The sequence below is a fragment of the Clytia hemisphaerica genome, unplaced genomic scaffold (assembly GCF_902728285.1).
Source record: "Clytia hemisphaerica strain Z4C2 unplaced genomic scaffold, Clytia hemisphaerica genome assembly, whole genome shotgun sequence".
NCBI classification, from domain to species: Eukaryota; Metazoa; Cnidaria; class Hydrozoa; order Leptothecata; family Clytiidae; genus Clytia; species Clytia hemisphaerica.
The window spans coordinates 30,383-55,824 of NW_027103458.1; the positions used below are offsets into that span (position 1 = coordinate 30,383).

The 25,442-nt window shown below is 34.0% G+C and overlaps 1 long non-coding RNA gene across 1 annotated transcript; it reads right to left on the minus strand.

Annotated features, from left to right (window-relative positions):
- Window positions 1-22,593: 22,593 nt before the first annotated feature.
- Window positions 22,594-24,663, minus strand: LOC136798243 (uncharacterized). Its single transcript, XR_010845364.1, has 3 exons — window positions 24,628-24,663; window positions 22,981-23,054; window positions 22,594-22,820 (listed from the first exon to the last, which is right to left on the minus strand). It is a non-coding gene; the product is annotated as an uncharacterized lncRNA (long non-coding RNA).
- Window positions 24,664-25,442: the final 779 nt, after the last annotated feature.

Sequence of the window (25,442 nt, forward strand, 5' to 3'; positions counted from 1 at the left end):
TTCTTCACAGTCAGCACCTTCATCCTCGGTACAGGGTACTATTGATTTACATCTTGAACATGTAAATAATACAAGTGCTGAAATAGTGTGGACTTTGAAATCTGTTATGAGTGGTTTCTCTGCACGTTCCTGTGATGATATGAGCCAAACCTTAGCTGCCATATATCCCGAAGTAGAGGAAGTTAAATCATTCCAAATGAGCCGAACGAAAGCTACATATGTTATTAATCACGGCCTTGCATTATACTTCAAATCCCTTTCAAAGGGTGACTTACATAAAACAGACTTCTTAGTTTATTCTTTTGATGAAAGTCTAAATGACGCTACCCAATCAAGTGAAATGGATTTGTATGTGAGATACTGGGATACTGGTGAAAATAGAGTCAAAGTCAGATATTACGATTCTTCTTTTCTAGGCCATGCTAGGCACACTGACTTATTAGAGCACTTCAAAACCATAACTGATACCCTTCCTGCTAACAAGTTATACCAAATATCCATGGATGGACCAAATGTAAATTTGAAATTTTATCAAGAATTTTCAGCTCTACACAAAGAGAACAGTTTTCATGGTTTAATTAACATTGGTTCATGTAGCCTCCATAAAGTGCATGGCTGTTTCCGAACTGGAGTTGAAGCAACAGGTTGGGATATCAAAAAAGTACTCAAAGGTGCTTATTACGTGCTTCACAATAGTCCTGCTCGTCGTGACGATTATGAAAGTCAAACTGGCTCAACGAAATATCCTTTTCATTTCAGTGTGACGAGGTAAAGGTCAATACAAATCTTTCATACTCTTCTGTGCTTAATTGTAGCGGGTTCATTTCCCATTTTTTTGGGAAAAAATTGCCAAATTTTGACCATTGAAAACTGGACGGTTTTGAAACACCTATAGTGAGAGTCTTGGTAATCTCATATCTGTAATAACTTTTATTTACTTTTTGTATTTGTTTAATTTTTTCTTCTTTTTTAAGATGGGTCGAAAATAAGAAGTCATCTGATCGTATCATCTCTATTTGGGGTAACTTGACAGCAATTGTTAAGTTCTGGGAAGATTTGCCAAAATCTAAACGCCCTGATTCAAAGAGTTACTTGAACTTAAAATCAGCAATATTTGATGATCTCGTGGTAGCTAAATTGGAGTTTTTCAGCTATGTGGCAAGTAAAGTTGAGCCTTATCTTAAAGCATATCAAACAGACAACCCTATGATTCCTTATATGTATTATGATTTGAAAGCTATGTTTCACGATTTACTTGAAATGATCGTCAAGCCATCACTATTAGAGAAATGTGCAACAGGCAGGCAATTTTCTGTTAAAAGCACTTTAGAAAAGTTGAGGTCAACCGATACCGTAGCAAATTCAAGTATTGTAAAATTCAAACGAAATGCCGACACCTTATTGCTGTGCTTTGTGATAATTTCTCTGTAAAAAGCCCAATGTCATCCATCTTTCTGAGAGCATGTTCCATTTCACACCCACAATTCCTTGGTGGCCAAGAAAGAGGAGCTGCTTTTGCAAAATGGAAGGTTCTACTTTCGAAATTCCAGAAGTTAAACATATTATCTTCCAAAGAATGCGATGATGCCATGTCAGAATTTAAATCGTTTATTGACATGAAGGTAGTCCAATTCAAGGATACGTTGCTGGGTTTTGACAAGGAAGAGCACCTTGACGAGCTCTATTTTGACACGTTGGGAATTTCACAGTTCAAAATAATTTCCAGGGTGGTTGCCTTAATCTTAACATTAAGTCATGGTCAAGCTTCTGTTGAGCGTGGTTTCAGCCAAAATAACCAGCTCGTCAAAATCAACTCCCTTTTGTCATTTTTACAATATTTATACCATTTACTTTTTTGTCACGAGATTTGATTGTTGAGTTATATACATTATATTTTGTTACAGTTTAGTCCATCAGACTCCCTTTTGTCATTTTTACAATATTTTTACCATTTACTTTTTTGTCACGAGATTTGATTGTTGAGTTATATACATTATATTTTGTTACAGTTTAGTCCATTAGACTCCCTTTTATCATTTTTACAATATTTTTACCATTTACTTTTTTGTCACGAGATTTGATTGTTGAGTTATATACATTATATTTTGTTACAGTTTAGTCCATCAGACTCCCTTTTGTCATTTTTACAATATTTTTACCATTTACTTTTTTGTCACGAGATTTGATTGTTGAGTTATATACATTATATTTATTTTGTTACAGTTTAGTCCATCAGACAGCTCTATTTTGTCATTTTTACAAAGGTTTATTATGAGCTTAGATCTGTATGATCGGTTGGAAAGAAATGCCTTTTGAAAATCTAGAAGTAATAATTTTGCACTCGCTTATAGCTGGAAAAAGGCACAGATTTTTAGGTGAAGGCTGGAAAAAGGTACATTTTCCAGCTGAAAATACCTGGAAAAAAGGTTTTTTTTGACCAAAAAAGCTGGATTTTCCCTCTAAAATAAGTCTGGCCACCCTGAAGCAGCATACAAGTCAAATAATGTCTTGAAAGTCTTGCAAACTTGGATGCTATCTATATGCACTTGCGAACCAGCAAGGTTATTCCTCCAAACATACTTGGGTAGAGTCTGAACCAACATTCTAATGTTTTCTCCCTAAAATTGATTTAAATATTACTTGATTTAAACTGTTTAACAGTCAAGATTCGTATGATTTTTCCAGGGGAATATGCTTGATTGAAATTTAGATAAATTGGCCATGAGAAACTATGTGTAAAACAAAATCTATTTAGAAGCTTATTCACATGGTTGCCAATAAAAGATTTGCCGTGATAGGCCTGTCGTTCTACATTGACTGATTTCAACATATCATCCAAAGCTTTGGTACATTTTCCCTTCTTTAGCTGTTCTTCAATTGGCTTTAATTTCATGTATTCTCTGATCTCTGATTGGTGAAATAGGAAAATAAAGCTGAAAATAGCAATCTCAGTCCAAACATATTTTGAATCTCAGTTTTTAAAATCTTGTTAACCTGTCCTGGCCCCTGAAATAGAAAAAACTACCTTTTCTAGGATTTGCTCTTGGTTATCCTCGAGCTGAGGTTTAAAAGCTTTATATATTTCCTCTTCTATTGTAGGGTCAGTGCTAACTTGGTGAGTAATATCTGCTTCAATGATGTCGATAATCTCATGATGGCGATTTATTTCATCTTCAAGGTCAAAGATCTTCTGGTGAGTGGAAATAATACTCCTTTTGCAACTGCCATTTTAAGGTCAATCAACTAAAAAGAATATAAAGGTTATTCTGGGTAATTCCAGGTTATTCATCATCAATTTTTAGGTTGATTTTTCATCAATTTCCTTAGGGGGCTGTTCACATAGTACGTACACACTAAGGGGAGAGGGGGTCTTCTCAAAAACGTATGCTTGTGTACAGGGGAGGGCTCGAAGGAAAATGTACGCAGAGAAAATATTTTTCATAGCCCTATTTTGCTTGTTTTTTGTCTACTTTTATGCTTCTTTTACGCTTCTTTTACGCATCAAGGAAAATAAAAAGTTACCGATGCTCACCTCACAGTTTTTTTCCAATAGATTGAAAAACTTTTTGAAGGTTCCCAACGATATATGGAGAGCTGGCAGTGCAACCTAAAGAGAATTTCAATATACTTTTATTCAGAATTTAGCAAAAATATCTTTATTAACCCAAACTAAGGGCTCTTTGGTTTTGTTCTCTTCGATGGGCTAGCAAAAAGAATTCTAGTTACCTGATCAAGTGGGATGTTGAATAATCGTTTTTCTATCACGTTTTTACACAGTTTTGCATTTTTCAGATCTCCCTTGAAGGTCTCTACAAATTTCTTCAAATTTTCATCCAAAGGGGCAAGTGTTCTTTGCTTGTTGTAGCGTTCGTCTTTGGGAATTTTTAGATCAGATTGTTTGATGTCACACAACAAGCATGGGTACTTTCCTGAAAAAAGAAAAACTTTAGTTGTATACATATACTTTGCTGATGAAACAAAAAAGATTTTCATGGTGGACAATTGAAATTGGGCTTTTACAGTTAATAATAGTTAATACTTACCACTTGCTCCTGTCAACCCATAAGCTGCACACAAAAACTCATAGTCACCAGTAAAGAAAACTCTGAAGGGGTGATCACTGTAAAAGAAATTTATAGTCTCAAAATTTTGATTATTATTTTGGACCGTTTCTCTGTAATGATTGAGATAAGAATTTGATTCATAAGGTCTCCTGGGGAATCCAATTTTAAAACTGCGATTTTTAACATCCTGAAATATCAAATTTGCTTAAACAAATAAAAATATTGTTAAAGACTCACTTCCATTTCATTTTTGCAATTGGTCAACCTGACTGGTAAACATACTGAGACCTGTTTGTAGGTTTGGGCGTTTATCCTTTGCTTCAAACATGGAAAATACAACTGTATTGTCTTTGCTGTTAGGATTCCCAGTGTTGCAGACCTGATAACAGGCTTTGAACGACTTTCCTCCATGGTCACCGCCAATCTTGATATGAATTTCATCATCCATCTGTGGATGATGTACCAATCTGCCTTCCCTAAACAGATATTTTTGTACCTGATTTTCAAAAGCTCTTTTTGAATTTTAGACATAAGAGAATTTCAAGATATTTAACATTTATATATTTTTCTTTCATAAAAAATTTCCTTTTTCTTCAGGAAGACTTACGTATCAAGATTGTTCACAAAGGTGACTACATCACTTGGAAGATCAGGAATGAAGCCCCATGCAGCAGAACCAACTTAATAGTTTTGTTCTTTTTTGGATTGTGCGTTTTGACGACTCGGTATTGTCCTTCTCTGCCGCAGGTATGACCGTCAACATCAATGACTTTAAAAGTATTGAAAGTTATTTGGTATCTCTTAACCACTTCCCACACCCTCCAACCTCATAAGTTTTCGCATTTTTATCTTGTTTAGTTTCGAATTATTTACATATTTTTCTACAGAATCTGTTTGTAAAATATTTCTTAAAGTGCCTTCCTGAAATTTTCATATCCGTATCAGCAGGGGGGTCAAGCCTCAGGGTAATAAAGTATAGCCGGTGGAGTGGGTGTTTTTCCAAAAAAAATTTGATAAGTACCCGGGTACTTTTTGGGTGGTTGGGGAGCCAAGTTTGTTTAATCAAACAAGTACCCGGGTACTAATTGGGTGGGTCTTATGTGAATTTTCTTTGTAAAATAAGTACCTTGACTCAATTTTGGTGAGTACTGGTGAGTAGTTTTATTTTGTTTTCAAGATAATTTAAGGGCTTTGAGACTTAAGTATTGTTAAAAACCTGTGACATTTTTATTCCATCATTGGATGGTTAAAAATAAGTTAATTCTAGCATAAAATTTGACACGAAGAACAGATAAAAACATGATTCTGCCATATAAAAATATTATCGATGAAAAGAAAGTTTTAAATTGTTTTATATTGTTGATGTAATATCAAAACATAAAAAGACCTGCCAAGAAAAAGAAATTTAGGGAAAAGTTTTGAAGTGAAAGTGAAAGCCAAGGTCTTGTTTTGTTTGTTTTGATCGAGCTCCATCTGAGGGTTTCCCTTTCCTTCTATTCTATTATGTTTTCACGTGAAATAGTGATGTAATGAACTCCTTCTGAGTGTTTATTTTCACTGATATATTTTCTCTCTCTCTCTTACATTTTTTCTTTTCTACTACAAAAACATTCGAAAAGTTTCCTAGACGTTCGAATCTTTTATCAGAAGCTTGTGAATCAGAAGCTCCTGAAGAGGCTTTTCCTGCGTTTTACTAATAATATTTTGCCTTTTGTATACTGTAACTGTACAACATTTTGATGAATACCTAAGTCCTCATTCATTATGATTGCCGAGTAGCTAGTTAAGAAAAAAGAAACAATGTATCACTTGAGAACAAGGTTGATCTCTCAATGTAAACAGAGCACTAAGTACTTTCGAATCATATCATAACAAAACAAAGTGTTCGAACGTTCGAACATTTTGAAATCAAAGGTTGATCTCTCAATGTAAACAGAGCACTAAGTACTTTCGAATCAAAACAAAACAAAGTGTTCGCACATTTTGAAATAAAAACAAAGAGAAAAATTTTTATTTGTGGATTGACATACTTTGAAATTGACTTTGGTGGGGCTAGATTTTGTATAGTTCTTTTTTTAAAGACTTTAAAGAGTTACATCTCTGTATCTTAAAACAGCACCACTTTAGATTGTACGTTTTTTTCTGTTGTCAAACGTTTGAAAACATTTTTTTGCGTTGGATAACGTGTTTTTCCGTTGGAAAACGTTTGCCATAAAAAACTGCTTTTGTTTTTTTTTGGTTTGGGTCTGTTTGGGTGCGTTTTTTTTCGTTTGAAAACGTTTGATATCAAAACATATTTTTCTGACCCCCTGAAAAAGTTTCAAGTGTTTTCAGAAGCGTCTAAATATTTTTGCAGACGTCAGCGTTTTTTTCTTCGTTTTTTTCTGTTTTTCAAAGCGTTTGATAGCGTTTTTTTTCGTTTGGTACCAGTTGGTACCTATCTCTAGTATATTTTCTGATTTGCAATTAGGGGATGGGATTTAAGGAAAAGATGGATTTTTTCCAGGCTGTTATAGGAGGTTTTCATATAAACAATTTTTTTTCATTTTTATTATTATGTTGGCTAGGGGCGATTTTAAAATTCTTTTGGAGGAGTTTTGGGAACTGGAGTTTTTACATGACTTTAACCATTTTAAAAGCTAATATTTCTAATTTAGAAAATTACTGAAATTAAAAGAGATCTTTTTGATGGAAGGGAGAACATTTCACTGTCCCAAATGTGGGAAAAATAAAAGATTTACAAATGACCACAATAAAAGTCTACATTTAAATAGCTGCAAAGGAATTAAACGCCCACCTGAAAAGCCAACAACAACTATGTTTGCATTCTTTTCGAAACGCTCAAAACAAACAAACAATGATGAATCAGGGAGCATTAATGATAAACAACCAGATGAAGTATCAGCTGCTGCAATTCCCGATTCTAGTGATCCAGTAGCAATATCAGATTCTGAAACATTAGATGACGATTTTTCTGACTGTGTTAGTGTAGATGCAGTACCTGAGGAGAATAGACCCAATGATGATAATAACACCTCATCTTTGAATTCTCAGAATGACTCTCTTAGTGACGCATTAGAAGTTACTGATCAAGAAAAACTTCAGTCTAAGTGCCAAGGGTATGCTCCAGATCTAACAGGGAGTATATTCAGCAATTTTCCATTTCAAATCGTACCCAAATCAGGTTTGATTTTTGAAAATAATGTACTTCACCACGAGGATTGTTTAAAACTTCATTACCAATTGCAAGAAGGTTGTGAGAAAGTTAATAAAGCATGTTCAGATCTTCAGTACTCACCAAAATTAAATAACATTGTCACACGTGCAAATAAAGATTACCCTGATGTAATGACTATGAACGATCAATTTCTGACTTTCAAGCAACTAAGTGAAGAGTCTACTCTTTCTCAAGCTCTCTCAGCTACAAGTATTAGCCCTTCAAGACAAATGCAAACGTTTAACTGGGACTCTCACCATGCACCAAAGGTTTTTAAACGAAATTGCAACCAACAATGTTCCTCGTTTGACTGAATCAGTCCAAGTTGCTTTGAGAAACAAGAGGAGTATATCCTATATTGTTAGCAAAGTAATTGACGCAGTGGATGGGATCTATAGCCCAAATCCATCACAGGATGATAAAGATTTAGCATTTCTTGTGCTCAAAATGGAAGGTCCCTGTCTCCTGGATATCCTATACCGTGCAAGAGTACTTCCAAGTACTTCAACTGCGTACCGCATGGCCAAAAGCTGTCCTCAAATAGAATCTTCAGTTCAATCTTCCATTGAGGTTTGCTTTAAGTCAAATATCTATATTGATGAATCTGAGAAGCCAGCACTTTCATTAAAGCTTGATGAGACTTATGTCACACCAGCTCTTAGCTATTGTCCACGAGATAATTCTGTTTATGGTGTTTGTTACCAGCATGCTCCGTCCAACAAGCTCACTTTAGATACTTTTGAAGATTGCGAATCGATTCAAAAGAAAGTGAATGACAATGAAATCCACGTCCCGAAAGAATGCCTGGTTGCTGGTATCGCTTCAGTCAATTCAAACAGCAAAATTCAACCAGTTGTTATATGGCCATCATGCTCAAAAAAAGACGCAAGAGGGACAATAAATCTAATCAACAAAGTATCTGAGGCATTTTTTTCTTGCGCAGTAGAAGTAGATAGACTCTAAAATTTTTTGGAGGTCGTGTATCGGCTCTATATTAAGTAACGCCAAATTTGATCACTCAAGTGCTCACCCAGCTGGCACACAACGTTGTTTTAACGTTCACCTAACGTTATATGGACGTTGTGAACGTTGGACAAACGTTGAAACATCGTTACGTACCAGCTGGGAAAAGACCGAGTAACTTCGATAAAGAAATTACGTACCTTCAAAGACAGTTTCAGATACAGCAGAAGTCAAATTTTCAGTTGGGTCGTTTTCGGTTACCAAATTGATTATTAGTTCACCAGGAGAGAGATTTTCAAAATCATCAACTTCGTAAATCTCAGACTCGTCAGGGAGAGATTTGTTGAGGTCTCCGTTTGTCATTCCCGAAAACATAACATTTTTCAGAACCAATTTTCCATTGATATTTTCCAAAACACAACCCTTTATCAGAGAATCAACGATTCCAAGCTCCCTCATGCTGCTAACTGCTTCTTTCTCAGCATCTTTGACAGCCAAAGTTATCCAGATCGGGGATATGATAATTTGGAGCAACGGTAGAGACTTCAGGAAACACTTTCAAAAGTTCCAATTTTTGAATTCTAAAAGAAAAAAATAATGAAACAAACGGTATAAACTTCCTGATTTTTCAAAAATTAAATAGTTCTAAAGAGCCCAGAGAACTTGATTTAGAGGATGTCGGATATATTCGGAGCTGATACTTATCTTTCTTATAAAAAATCGCATCAAAAGCTTGCAAGTGACATTTAAAATTTGTTATAGTTTACCTTCCTGCAAAGTCCAACATTTCCAGGTAATTGAAATTTGACTTTCCACGAACAAAACCTCTCAAAAGACCAAACATTTTCTCGCAGCAATCTGAACCAAAAGTTTCTCTCTGAACCAAAATATTTTGGTAGAATCTGTTAGTTACAACAGAGATTTGGGAAAGGAGGATAAGAATTGCGCTATTCAGCTATAGAAATATAGGCTAGGGAGCCTTTTGTTCTATTGAAATATCTGCGCCCGATCGATTGTTTTAGTTCTGAACCAATTGGAGCGCTTGATTATACTATGCGCACAAGACTAGAAGTACAAACAAAAAATGGCAGCCGTGGTTGATATCGAAAGTGAAATAAAAATATTTTTAATATCGGGTATTTTGGTATTTTTTTATAAGCATTTTTCATTTTGGACAGGGCGGATACAGTGTTAGTCGAGCCAAAAACTTTCAGTTTTAGCCAAAATACTTTCCTCAAGGAATGCTCGAACCGATGTCACATATTATTTTGTAGAAGTAGAAATAACTACTAGTAAAGAATTTAAAATTTATTGCATTCAAACACAAAAAGAAGCTGGTAAAACGAATAGTTTTTCATTACTTCTCGGGCTAAAGTGTTTTGACAATCATATAAACATAAAAAGAGCTAGCTTGGTTGAATATAAAAACAATGAAGGAGAAGGGAAGGAAAATAAACAGGACTGAAACAATAGCAATTCATGATATCGATGACAAGAAATCAAAAATATCATGAATTTTTTTGTAAGAACTTTTTGAAGTTTACACAACAAAGCGAAAAATCATAGCAATGTAATACAAAACAGTAGTACACAAAAGAATACATTAACAAAAATTATACAAAAATGTTTATTTGGTCGCGTGTTGTAATAACAAAAAATAATAATAAACTGGTTAAATTTCTGGACCAATTTGATTCTAATTGTCAATTTTATTTGTCTTATTGCTTCCAAAAAGTTACTTAAATAATTGCAAGAAAATTAATTACAATCAAAAAACTTTGACTTGATTTTTCCTCACTAAAAGCACTTTGGAAAATAAACATATATATTGTGAAACACTCTTGGATTTAGCTTAGGGGAGCTCACCGATTCCAATAGAGGTGTGACTCAAAGATAAAAAGCAATTTACCCTTTCAAATGAAATTTTAGAGAAAAAGAGCATAAATATAACCAGACTGAAGATGAATAATTATATAATGTGATGCATGAAAATAGTTCAGTTCATATCTTGTAATTGTAGTCTACCCGCATTCTGGTGTCTTGTTTGCGACTATTTGCGTAATCAAGCAGGAAATCCTGGTAAAACAGGGATAAAAAGCCCTCAATCCAATTGCAAATAAACCAAAACATCATCAATGTCATCAGAAAAAAGAAATTATTTGTACATAATGCAGCATGTTTTGGTATCGAAATTCAGTTGCCATTAAAAAATAAATTTCATATACTTACATACATTATATACACATAAGAACTCATTTTCATTTGCAATTACAGCCATTACATATCAAAATCAAATCAAGATGTACTTTCCAGAGAGGATTTATATGATACAAATTGATATTCAGTTTACAGGGAAAAATTTAAATCCAAAAACATCCAAGATTGTTAGGTACACATAATGCACATAATCAATTTGATAGAATTATGCCATTGTTGTTTCCATTGAGTTAAATATGGTTTCCACTCATCCATCTTATTAGCAGAATTTGTTGGTGTTTACAAAGATATTGAGCCTTGTACGTGACAAATTCAGACAAATTTTAAGCCAATTTTCATTGTATACCAACCACGTGAAGGTACAAAATAATTCATGGATCTAGGTTATTGGGCAGTATGATGGTAACTAACCTGAAAGTATATAATAATGAAAATGGGAATTAGGATCTTTTGCAGCAAGCTATCATGAACAAATACAGAACACAAACAACAAATCACCGACCACTGACAAAAACCGGTGAAATAAATCTTATATAACTGGCCAATCTATTAACCGGTCAGAGCAAATCTATTAACCGGTCAGAGCCAATCTACTAACCGGTCAGAGCAAATCTACTAACCGGTCAGAGCCAAACCGGTCAGAGTCATAGTTTTATAAATTACATATAAAACTATGACTCTGACCGGTTTGGCTCTGACCTGTTGGTAGATTTGCTCTGACCGGTTAGTAGATTGGCTCTGACCGGTTAATAGATTGGCTCTGACCGGTTAATAGATTGGCTCTGACCGGTTAATAGATTGTCCAGTTATATAAGATTTATTTCATATTTACATAAGTAAAAATATTAGAACTTTGATTGCAATTTTCTGTTACATACAGTACAAAAACTTGAAATTTCAACCCCAAAAAAATGTTTCTCCTCAGTAGAAGCTAAAAAGACATCAAGGATAATTTAGCGTACTTACCAAATCTAAAATCCATTGCCAGCAAGCAAGTTTTGCTAGGAAAACATTATTTTTTCATCTAAAACTAGGAAAAAAATACAACATTTTTAGACGATTTTGCCCATCTTCAATCAAAATGCTAAGAAAGTTTGAGGATATGTGCCATGTAAAACTAAGCTATAGGTTGTCGCTTAATCAACCTTACTGCTACCCATAAAAATTATGTTTGCAACACAAAAAAAATAATTTTATTCAACTTAACAAACAAAAAATACACTTTTTCATATAATTTTTCAGCTATCTTTGAAGGATGTGCCAAAAAGATCTAGAAGGTGCCAATAAAAACCAAAGCTAGGCTAGTCACCTACAACCTTTTTCCAACCCAAACCACTTTATTTTGACTCTGAAAGACTTTCCAGTAAGGCAAACTAGCTAAAAATAAAAAGGTCCCATTTCACATCAAATTTTAGCATGCCTGCTTCCGCCATCTTTTTCTCAAAAAATAAAGCATGCAACAGCAGATTTTTTTGTCAGTGGAAACCCCAAAAGATCGTTATTTGCTTTTTAGTTGTTTATATAAGTAGGAAACCCCTCCAAAGGAGTAAATTCAGACAGTTTTTCTTGAACTGTTATAATACTGCACATAACGCCATTTTTTTCGCAGTACCTTCTTGGCCAAGTTGTTCCCTAGCCTAGCGACTTCAGACGACGCCGAATTCAATGATCAACAATGAGAAAACAGCGAGCGGCAGCGGCGATTCTTATCCTCTTTTCCCAAATCTCTGGTTACAAGAAGTGACAAAATAAATGAATGTGCTGCCAAAATAAAGTCAGTGTATGTTTGAAGCGAGATGAAATAACGCTCTTGGTTAAAACCATTGATAGCGATCCAAGACTTCCATAATCTAGTGAAAAATTATGTATAATTCAAAATAACCAAATGATGTAAATTATGTTTAGAGACCCAATATCGCCAAACTTCTGTGCAATTTTTGTACTTTTTCAAAGGCTAAGTAGTACGTACTTGTTGTCACCTATAGTATTTTCTAATTTTACAATTTGTTAAAATTCTTTGGTCTGACCGGAATGCTTAAATAATCCACTTATTTCCACAATCTCAAAATGGTGTTAAAGTGCTTTAAAAAGAGATCTGTTATCCTGAGAGAAGCTTAATAAAATTCACATTTCGGTCCGAGACAAAGTATTTTTCCTAATACCCTGACACAGTTAATTCATAGAAAACATCATTTTGTTGATCGCGACTAACCTAAGGAATACAACTGGCATCCAAACAAGTTTGATTCGTTCTCACCAAGGAAGCGTGTCATCAGTAAAACCTCGTTTCAAGCACTCGCCGAATTTCAAATAGTATCGAAGAGCTACTGTGTTTTCTTTGTCAAACTGGTGCAAACACGTACGGACACGTGGAGATAACATTCGGACAGCAGCATCAACATTCTGCTTGTCTCTAACGTAAACGTCGGTTTTGTTTAGTCCAGAATGGTACTTAAATCTGAATTAAAAAGATTGGCAATACAGTAATTGTCTTTGTAGCACTTCGTAATAGGCAACATACCAACATAATGAAACGGAACGGAATGAAATAGCTTTTACATTTCTTGCAGTTATACTTCGTGTACAGCTACATTCCGTAACTTTCTGACGATAGCAAAGTATTTAAATCATTTTTTCTAAGAACTCTTTATACTCATTTTCCAAAAGAAATTGCGGAACAGAGAAAACTTTACATCATCGAACATCTCAAATATGAAAGAGGTACTTTAAAGCATGAAAATTTCGCGGTTTCGCGGTTAAAAAGCCGCGAAAAACGATTTTGGAGCTCAACGGCGAAATTAAAATGTCGGGAAATGCGGTTTTTTTGGGTCAACTGAAAAAAAACCCCACAGTGATCTTTCATTGGAACTTTTGCAAAATCGGGATAATTTTGGCTAATATCCCTTGTATCTCCTTATGTGGTGCTCATAAGGAGATGAAATTTGGTATACAAAGTATCCTTATAGCAATGTAAAAGCAGGAAAAAAAGTTTTTTTATACATAAAATTGTTCACCAGTTATTGGGCACTTTCGTTTTCGAGAGATCCCTCTATCCCGTCCTCATCCCGCTTGAGATCCCTCTAAATCGGAATCAAGATAATTCCGGATAGGAAAATACTAGAGACTTGAAATTTTCACAGAATGTACTTATATTTGTCCTCTAAAGGATAAAAGAAAAAGAAAGCATTTCTTCTCAGTTAATTTCCTAAAAGTTGGCTAAAACAAGGAAAATTGAATCCGATTAATCCGATCAAAGATCGCCGTGCCCTAAAAGAAGAGGCTTTTTTGCAAAAAAATGCAATAATCGAAACAAATTTCTCTTAGACCGCAAAATTAAAATGCCGCGAAATTGACATTTTGGCTTCAACCGCAAAATTAAAATGCCGCGAAATGCAATTATGAGCAAAAAAACCGCGAAATGAAAATGATCGCGAAATTTTCATGCCACGAAATTTTCATGCTTTAAATCATTTGATTGTTTTTTGTTCTCTTCGCGAAGTGAACAAAATTTTATAAATTGAGAACAGTTTCATTGATTTGTCACACACAAACACGCGCTGTAGTAAGGTGTGTGTTTACAAAAATAAAATGTCTGATAGTGAAAGTTCAGAAGAGCAAGAAGAAGTCAGGGTAAGACCACGAAAGCAGCTGAGGCAGAAACCTTTGGAAAGTTTGCTTAAATCTTTTATTGTATCCAATGTTGTTAAAAACTACATCACTATTGGTATAAGAATATTATGGGCAGAAAAGGATTATTCTGATATGTATGAACGAAGATCAGAACTTGAGACCATCTTTAAAGAATTGAAGGAGGTAACTTTATTCATAACCTCAATAACTGCAATGGAAAAACACGAAGAAACCTTCACTGGCTTTGCAGTTTGGTTGGCATTGGACTGTCCAGAAATGACGGCCCATAAATACGAGCACTTCATCTGCAAGAAAATCATGACGATTGGGTTTAACATTGCTACGTGTACCGTCCTTAACGGAACAGGTAAATTATTTGTTTTGAAAAATCTTCTAAGTGTTTGTCACAACTTTTAATGGGGATTTCTTTGTCACATATTTTCGAAAAATTGCCACACGTTGTTACAGTTAGATACGCCTTGTTTCACCCTGTCACAACTTTTAGAGAAAAACTTTGCAAAATTTCCTTGTCGCATGTTTTCAAAAAATTGCCACACGTTGTTACTGTTAATTACGCCTTGTTTCACACTGTCGCAACTTTTAGAGAAAAACTTTGGAAAATTTCCTTGTCACATGTTTTTGAAAAATTGCCACACGTTGTTACAGTTAGTTACGCCTTGTTTCACACTGTCGCAACTTTTACGAGAAAAACTTTGCAAAATTTCCTTGTCGCATGTTTTCAAAAAATTGCCACACCTTGTTACTGTTAATTACGCCTTGTTTCACACTGTCGCAACTTTTAGAGAAAAACTTTGGAAAATTTCCTTGTCACATGTTTTCAAAAAATTGCCACACGTTGTTACCGTTAATTACACCTTGTTTCACACTGTCGCAACTTTTAGGAGAAAAACTTTGTAAAATTTCCTTGTAAAATGTTTTCAAAAAATTGCCACACGTTGTTACTGTTAATTACGCCTTGTTGCACACTGTCACAGCTTTTAGGAGAAAAACTTTGTAAAATTTCCTTGTCACATGTTTTCAAAAAATTGCCACACGTTGTTACCGTTAATTACGCCTTGTTTCACACTGTCACAGCTTTTAGGAGAAAAACTTTGTAAAATTTCCTTGTCACATGTTTTCAAAAAATTGCCACACGTTGTTACCGTTAATTACGCCTTGTTTCACACTGTCACAACTTTTAGGAGAAAAACTTTGTAAAATTTCCTTGTCACATGTTTTCAAAAAATTGCCACACGTTGTTACCGTTAATTACGCCTTGTTTCACACTGTCACAACTTTTAGGAGAAAAACTTTGGAAAGTTTCCTTGTCACATGTTTTCAAAAAATTGCCACACGTTGTTACCGTTAATTACGCCTTGTTTAACACTGTCACAACTCTTAGGAGAAAAACTTTGTAAAATTTCCTTGTCACATGTTTTCAAAAAATTGCCACACGTTGTTACTGTTAATTACGCCTTGTTTCACACTGTCGCAACTTTTAGAGAAAAACTTTGTAAAATTTCCTTGTCACATGTTTTCAAAAAATTGCCACACGTTGTTACCGTTAATTACGCCTTGTTTCACACTGTCACAACTTTTAGGAGAAAAACTTTGGAAAGTTTCCTTGTCACATGTTTTCAAAAAATTGCCACACGTTGTTACTGTTAATTACGCCTTGTTTCACACTGTCGCAACTTTTAGAGAAAAACTTTGTAAAATTTCCTTGTCACATGTTTTCAAAAAATTGCCACACGTTGTTACCGTTAATTACGCCTTGTTTCACACTGTCGCAACTTTTAGAGAAAAACTTTGGAAAATTTCCTTGTCACATGTTTTCAAAAAATTGCCACACGTTGTTACCGTTAATTATGCCTTGTTTCACACTGTCGCAACTGATTTACTTTCCAATAAGGACTTAATCAATTTTGCTAATTCCAAAATGCCAGAGTAAGTATTCATTTTAGGTTTCAATTGAAGCACCCATAAAATTTATACTACTTATACTAATTTATACTACTAAGTGAAAATAAAATTACCGTTTCAGAATCAGAACTTGCAAGGTGGTCAATTTTCAACTCTGTTGTGATCTTAGACGTGTAGAATGTTAGATACGATTCCATATCTCTTTTCAATAATTCAAGCTCTTCAAAACATCTATCTTTTTTAGCGTTAAACTCGAGCAACAACCGGTGGTTGGATTCTGTAAAAACAAAAGTCAAAAACATTAAAAATTAGTTTCTTAAATCATGAAATCTGCGAATACTAAACAAAAAGTTTTTAATGGATGTACAATGGCTAAAAAACACCCCAAATTTCAAAATCACATGCCTTGTCATGTAATTGAGCAAACATCCCAGACCTAAGAATTCATCCCGCGCGGAAAATGGTAATTTCACACGCATAGCAATTAAGATGTTTTCATGTGCCTGTCTAATGAGAAAAGACTCCAATTCCATAGCTTCTCCTGTTATGAAATAATCTCGTTCTCAAACGTATACGTTCTTTAAAATAAAACGGATGCAATTCGATAATGTCTCATGCCAATACGATAAGGAATAAAAATTTTCGTGGAGAGATTTTCGCAAAGGAAAATTGCGTGGAATTTCATTTTACGACATTATTTTTCTCAGTATTTAAAAATCGACCCTACATTTGGTCCCTTTAAGGCAAAACTGGCCTATTTTTGAATCGAAATTCCCTTCATTCGCATAAATAAATTCCGCGAAAATTTGTCCCCTTGAAGGTAACACAAATATTTAAGATTTTCTTACCTTTGATCAATTCAAACTCGCTAACGTCTTCCGGTGATTTGACTGTAATGAAACGTTCGAGTAGGGAGTTTAGCTTTTTTTTTTACTTCGCTAAACTTCAATCGACAAGTACATCTGAACTTTGCAGAATCTGAAGAAAAATATTTGCTATAATTCGAACCTTCTTCTTTGTTACCCTTTTACAATATAAAAAAATTTGAATTTAAAGAAAGAAACGTTTTAATTTGTGAGGTACATACAGGGTTTGCATCCCAGAATGCTGGTAAATTTTGTTTTTGACGTGGAGACAGCAATAGACATTCAAATAAAAATTGGGGTCGTTTTGGTAAAAGTCTGGGCTGATAAAATGTTTTCCTGCACATTTATTTGTTTCCAACTACTTTTGGTGAAAAATTACGTGACGTCAAAATCTGACATTGCAGGTCCCGTCTTTAGTTAATATCTGAAGACCTTTTAATGATATACATGTTAATTTTCTATTATGAATTCGTCTAAGGATCTTATTTCATGGTGCAAAACAAGAAAGCACATGCTGGTCTGGAAATATTGAGTTTAAATAGGTAAATTTGATTTTTTGCACTCTAGAATGCAGAGGTCAAACGCAGTGCAATGTAACTCAAAAATTTCTACACTTAAGTTGGAAGTAAGAAAAGTAATAATTATTTTCATATTCCATTTAAATATACTAAATAGAAAAAGCCCAATAACAAAATTTTTTGACAATTTCAAATGACATATTCTTTTAGAACAAAACTTTGCAAGAAAGCTCACAAAAGTCGAACTTTGAGTCAAAAAGTTGAAAAAAATGGCTTAGTTGGTGGTAAAGTTACCATACTATGTATCCATGAAAGATTGTTTCAAAGTAATCTAAATAAAAAAACATAGAAGGAATTCTGAGGGCCAGAATTCTGGGGTGCACCTGCATTCTTGGGTGCATACCCTGTATAGAATACATAAAATGAAAAAACTCAAAATAACTAATACGAAAACAAGTACTTAGTTTACGAACCTGCATATTTCTTTAATCGTATATTCCAATGCAACATCTCAAACCGGCAACTTTGAATTGCATTTTGAAAAGCAGGCACAAGGACAGCACTTCTCAGGAGGTCAAGCTCTCCTTGGATTTTGGTAGCTGAGATGTCATTATCCCAAACGTTATGCAATAGCAACTCTTTTTCCGCTTTGTTTTTCGCCAAAAGTGGTATATTAACGTCATTTAAGTCTAGAAGTACTATTTTCTGGAGAAGATCTTTGGACATTTCAGATGCATCAGAGGGAGTTTTATTAAGATCGTGATATAAAAGAATCATTTGCTGATGAGATGTTGGTTTACAAGGTGATAGAGAGCCTAAAAAATAATTCCAAAAATATCCATTAAGTGTTTTTAAAATTATATGATAGAAGAGTACGTCGCAAGCAATCTCTCATAGGAAACAATTTTAATAAATCACTACAACTGAGACAAACCAACTGTTACCTATCTTTTCCCAACAAAAATTTTTCAAAACCATACTGTAGATAAAGTGCCTTTGTATATATTGGGCTCTTCCAGAAAATGTTCGTTCATGAGGGTGGATGATATATTGTCTAGGGGTAGTGAAAAATCTGCAAAATTTGCCTTGTCCGGGGGGTAAACTTGCTCTGTTTGGGGGTAATTTTGAAAGTCCGGGGATCAAATGATGCTTGTTCGGGGGGTTATACCTGCTGTCCGGGGGTCAAAAGTCGGGTTAAATTTCCTAAAAATGTTTTATCTTCCACCCCTCCATTCGGGACGAGATGGAGTTTTTACAAGCTCTTATTTGATTTGGTCGGTTGTTAAGCAGTAATAAAACAATTTTGTTACTTTTTCTAAAGAACGTGTCATTTTTATTACTTCAAATGACCAGTTATTAAAGTATCTTATAAAAACTCCATCTCATCTGCCATATTCAATCTTTTTCTGGAAGAGCCCATTTTGGTAAAGTTGCTTACCTCCACTAGCACAAATCTTGAGTTTGTTGAGAAGGGACACGAAATCTACATCTTTGATGGTAATACCCATTTCGACACATTTCTTGTCCAATTTATCTTCGAATATAGACACCTCCTTAGTTATCTACAAAAGAAAATTAAATGAGGTTAGGAATTTATATACCTCATGAAATGAATTTTATACTAAAGCTGGTATTTGGTGTTTGTCATGAAAATACTGTATATCTATTTTTTAACTATTTTAGCATCTTTAGTCAAATGACTCAAAGACTTTGTTTTACAAATTGGAAAACTTTTGACTAGTAAACTTTTCATACCCGTTTAAATTTTTTCAGCAAACTCTCAGCAAGAACAAATGTTTTTCTTCTATTCCAGAATTATATCATTTCAGTAAGAGTTTCCTCGCGATCTAAAAAAGAAAGTTTTCATAGATTATGTTTTAAGTTAATACCCATGCCAAGGACGAACCAAACAATGCAATTATTTTTAAATACGTTCTTAAAAAATACTTTCAATAATAATGTTATTATCCAATTATAATAAGATTATTATTGCTAATATTTACTGGGTGTCCATTCGACATTGCTAAAATTTTCCTGACATTTTTTAGCTGACTTTCCTGACACGTCGCCTACTTGTTACCGTTCCTATATGCCCCCGTAAATCTCAATATTTCCTGACTTTTTGCCCTTTTTTTCAAATCTCCTGATCTCCTGAGGTCTGTCACATAAAGAATAAAAAACACTCAACTTAAATCCGACTTTGTTTATGCTGATATGAAAAAGTGACTGCATCAGTTTATACGGAGCTTCTGATAGAAAACTAAGAGACAAGCTTTCTTTCCCATAGAAAAACATGGAATAGCGCAATTATAACCGTACCTGACACCTGAGGTTGTGACCTTTGGCATGCATCACACTCAAAGCTCCTTTAATTTTAGATGGCAAATTTGAATCAACTTTACAAAGGTAGGGCCACAGTTTGCACATAACATCGGCAAATAAATATTCCACTTTGTTTGGCAAAATGAAGTTTGTCAACAAGTATGCTGGATAGGCGTAAATTTCTCCTCGTTTCATGTTAATGGATTTCAATCCTCACTGATGACGACAGCTAGCAACGTTAAGACCAGTATCGTCCACTGATTTTCTTTTCCGTTCTGTATTCCTTGCAGCTGACCATTCACCTCCACAAGATGTATCAGATGAAGTCTTAAAAAAAACAAATCAGAAGAACAATCAGTTTTTAGTGCTACTTCTGTAGATTTTGTTCTGCTCCATAATGTCGCGTTATTAATTGAAATCGACATTGAAATGTTCAGGAATCTGGGTCGGTTACCAAGTTGCTTAGTTTTTGATAATAATCAGGAATCAACCCTTAGTGGCTTAGTAAAGTACTAAAGTACTAAAAAAAAAAAGATTTTCGATGATTATATTTTGAAGATTTAACTTGAATATATTTCTTTGCTAGAAAAATCATCACAAGTTTAGAACTTTGAGAAAAGCCCTCTGTAAATATTTACCTTAATTGTTGTTCCCATGTCCTGTCGCAGAGAAGATACAAAGGTTTCAACTTTTATGTCGTCGACGATAAATGCTTCGTTGTAATACGATTTCCTACGTCGCCTGAAGAATACAAGTTGACATCTAAGGAAATACTAAAATTGAATGCCAGAAATTAAAAGAAAATACCTACTAGGATATACAACCCTTAGCCTCTCCTTCGCAATCCCAGCTCCCTCCAACATTTTAGACCCACTGAATAAAAGTTGAGACTTTATTAAGAAAATGGTAGAAAAACTTACATTCCAGATCTTTGATATCTGTACAACTTTGCGTTTCCGTCTATATGGCAGGCATGTTGTTTGATAGAGCAACATGGGCATTTCATCCAATCCAATCCTTTCTTCATGTCTAGTTCATATCGGATAAAGTTCCATTGTTAGAAACCTTGATAAAATGACGAAGGCACGATTCTTCCTTGCTACATAATAAAAGTAATAAGTAAATGCGTTAATTTTCCAGGAAAATTACAGTATCAATATAACAGATCCTTATTCTTTAAGAAAAACATGTGTGCAAATTATTTTGATGGAAATACAATTTAAAACTTTCGGAGATTGAAGACTTTATAGACCTAGATGCTACATCTCAATTCATAATAACGGAAAGTAAAATAGCGAGGTTGAATTCTAAAAAGAACACTGACAAAGAGGGAAAAATATTTACCCTTCCAAAGTAAAGTGTCAAATCATTTAGAGAATCCAAAAATGCAGTCGATGAGGAACCAGGCATATGTTTTTTAAATTGATCCCAAGTTAGAAAAACATCAACATCTATTAAACATCCGAAGTGGGTGGGTGAGGATGGCCAAAAACCAGATGAAAGGATATTTGAAAGAGTGAAAGGGTCAGTGATATGTTCGCACTTACAACATCTCAAAATAGATTGAAGCAATTCAAATTTCCCTAAATAGATAAGTCATAAGTTAGAAAAATCTAATTACTAAAATATTAAGTAGAGTATAGAAAACTTTCGCAAAAAACCCTAAAACAACGAACTGACTATTAAATGTCAACAGCAATCCATAATTACATAATATAGCAATGGGGATAGAAAAAATACCATTTATACCGAACTCAGGTGATTTATAAGAAAGATAATTATGTAATAACCTAGTGCTAATTATCCTTATTTATACTTTCTTTTTTATAATTCTCTATTTATTTATAATTCATCTCTATTGAACAAAATACGGCGTCAAGTTCTGCTTACCTTTCATCGTTATAACCACAACTTTTCTTTGATTTGTAGATTCATGAAACTGAACAGAGCCACATACACATTTAGGATGTTTCAATGGAACTAGACGATCTAAAAATGCATGAAAAAAGTGTTTAGAAGAGGAATGGACACACATGATTTTTCTTTCAAGTTTCTAAAATTAAATGCTACCTTTCAATTCGAAATAATAAAAAACATTAGCTTGAAAAAGCTTTTAAAAATGACACTGACCAACAACATATATTTGATCATTTTCATTTAACACTTCATTTGGTGGTATAGGTGTCGCCACGCCATCTAGAAACAGATACGGTTGTGAAAGGGTTTGTTCTTGTGAATTTCTATGTCACATTTATGACATAGCTCCAAGCAACATTCATGACAGCTCAAAACTGCATGCGTCTGGCACAAATCACAATCTTGCAAAGCAATAGATGACTTTAAGGATTCCAGAACATTTTCTTTTCCATCTGCCCATGCTTGTTCTAAGTGTTCCATGCGTTTATTCCATGTGATCCTCTTTTTTTCATCTTCATTATCATCTTCAATATCTATAAACATAATAAAGTAGCCTCTACTATTATTCAAGAAGCAGATTCAAACGATAAGGAAAGTTTTGATTATAAATGGAAAAATTATATTGAAAAAGAACAACTCAAAGTAAACACAAGTATTTATTCTCCCTGAAAATTATATTCTCAATTACAACACAGCAATATTACCTATTTCAGAAGGATTCCAATCGTCCCATACAAGATCAGATGGAGATGGAGCATTGTGTCTTGCAGAACCTGACAAGAGAATCAGAATATACCTTGACCAAATTTCACAAAGTTCACTAAGACTTTTATTTTCAAAGCAAAGAATGTAACACTTGGAAGAGTTCCTTAATGTAAATGGCATTGAGCATATTATAAGAGAATGTAAGATAGGAATAGGAACAGTGAAGAAGGGAATATTATAACTGGATTTTTCTTCTTTACATATCGCTTCTTTCCACTATACTGATAGATTTTATTGCCAAATTCGTCCCGCTTGACACTAATGAATTTTTTTGCTTTGTTAATTTTCTTCTTTTTCGTCTTCTTCTTCTTCATCGGTTCATCTCCTAACCAATCTTTCATGTTTTGAAATGGGTCATTTTCTTGGTTATCAGAAAGATAACGTTTGAGCTCTTCATCTGGGTCTGATTCATTATAAGCTAAAGAGGAAATTATTAGAAATGGTTAACGTTACAATAGCACAGTATATCATATAATTTCTTTATCCTTATGAAGTTTGAAATGTTTTAGTTACTAATTAATTAGGTTAGTGTTAATGTTTATTTGAAATAAAAAAAAAAAAAAAAAAATCATCACTACCTGACATGTTACAGATGATGGATGTTGTGATTGCAGAAACTGAGAGGTCAACCAAAAATGCTTATATAAATCATCTGGAAAGGAGAATAATATTTCAGTTAAAAAATCATACACTTGTCACTATTTTAAGTTTTTGGTTTATTTTGTTGCCCCATCTTTTAGTTTATCTAATTAAAAAATCATTATAGTGACTGCCTTATATACTCAAAATTTTCCTTCTTTTCAGTTTCAGTTAACAATTTGAAACATATGCAATATTTTCAACAAGTGCAGATACATATGATTATGAAAAATACAAAACAATCTATCTTACACTTTTTGCATGTTTCTATTTCTATTTTTATAAATTAATCCAAAGGATACATGTACATTTTCCCGGATATTTTACTAAAAAAAAATAATTTAAATAATTTAACAATTTAAAAGCACTAATAAAAGCAACATAAAAAGAAGAAGAAAAAATATTTTCAGAAACTGTGCAAGAGAAATTTCAAAAATGAATTTTGCAAGAAGATTAAGACTAAAATTCCTATCACAAAAAATAGTTGAGATTTAGAGAATTATGAGGTAGTTGTGACCAGGAAAGGTGTGTAGTGAACAATGATAAGCTGGCTGATATTTTTATTAAAAGAAACAAATATGCAATTTGATGACTGAGGTTGAGCTAATTTATTTTTATTTATCGATGTACATCGTTTAAATTTCATGATCATTCCAGTTACCAGGTAGCAAAACCAACTTGTTAGTTTTATCTGTCGTTGTCTACAATCATAGACAAAATCATATAACATTCGCTCTCATTGACACTAAGAAGAAAGTTTTTTTTGTTATTATTTTTAACTAGCCGTCCCAGGCTGTCATCACAGACATTTTCTGTGTGCAAAGTGGATGTTGTTTATAGAAAAAACAAAGCAGTCAGTTAAAAAAGAACCGCAGAGGTAGTTGTTATCATGTGAAAAGGAGGTAAAATTTTTCCGACTCAAAGTGAAATACTTTTTCTCAACAATTTAGAGTCGGTCAGAGGACACGAACCAAACTATCAATTGGGCCTGGCCAAAGCACAGGTCTACACAGGTCTACATTCCAGTGTAAGAAGTTGGCACCGGAAGTTTCTGGTGCGCCGTGAGGGTCCTACCGACCGACCGTTGGCTGAAAGTTTGAGTGCATATAGAAAAACCTTACTCTTATAAGGCTGGTCGTAAAAAAAAAAATTTGGTTCCCATCTTCTCAACAACAATCTACTGTACTGTAGCTAAAAAAGTGGAGAGCGGTTCATGGCAAAGAAACAATTTTTTTCTGTTTGCAAATTAAAAAACATGTGCGGCCAATTTTAATATAAATAAAGATGTTTAGTGGCTGAATGGCTTTACAAAAATCAAGAGCCGAGTCAGTAGGGCGACAGAAGTAACTGAGCATTTTTCTAAAAACCGCGCTCAAACAAAACATCCACCCCCTACCTCCTGCTGCTCTCCTGGCTTGGACGCTGGAATGAGCCCTGGCTCTCATGAAAAAATGCAAACACCTCAAAGGAAATATATTTTTAATAATCTCAAAGAATGTTCAAACTTCCTTTAAACAGGAAGGCAGGCAGGGCCTATAAAGAATGTGAAATTTTCTGTATTAAAGAAAAAATAAACTTTTATATACCTGTTTATGCAGACACTGTCACGTTTTTTAACAATCAAACCAACATATATGTGAAACATGTTATTAAAATGCACAATTCTCTTTAGAGAGTCTAAAACTAAGAAAAATGCAACAAAATTCAACATTTATGGACGCTTCCAAAGCAAAATTCTAGAACAACCTGCCGCCATTATTCAGCTTCTAGATCGTGCCTCGATTAGTCACATCATTAAATCACATCTGATCGGGCCCGTGGAGAAATTATTTTTATGAAGACCATAAAGTACAAATTTTAACTTTTTAGCGTAGCCATAAAAATAGACGGATTTCCACTTTTTATAGTGTACCTTAATTTTTCGGGCGATGTTAACCTGCTTTCATTTTCATTGGAGAGATTCTTTGATCTTAGGAGGTCATCACTGTGAAGAAATTTCACTGAAATATTTATTCAATATAAAGTTATAATGCAAAGTTGATAAGTGATTGACCCCAAAAAAACAGCAGAAAACAGTGTTTTTAGACGTCAATCAGCTTCTGCGTGAAATATCTCGAGCCGGGTAAGGAAATCGGCTATAACCGTTTAAAAGTCTTCTATATAGATTTTCGAGAGCTTTTGAATGGTATACATGATATTGTCTGGAAATAAGTTTAAAATTTTCAAAAAATTTCGCCCTTAGGATTTTGCCTAGGGAAAATAGAAATTGCCCAAAAAAGAGATGTTCCACCAGTGGGATTTCAGGGGATTTTTTCCTGAGGTATAAGCATACTATAGAGAAGGTCTGGAGAAAGTTTCAGCTAGATCTGATTTTTTCCTAAAAACAGCCTGTATTTTTGTA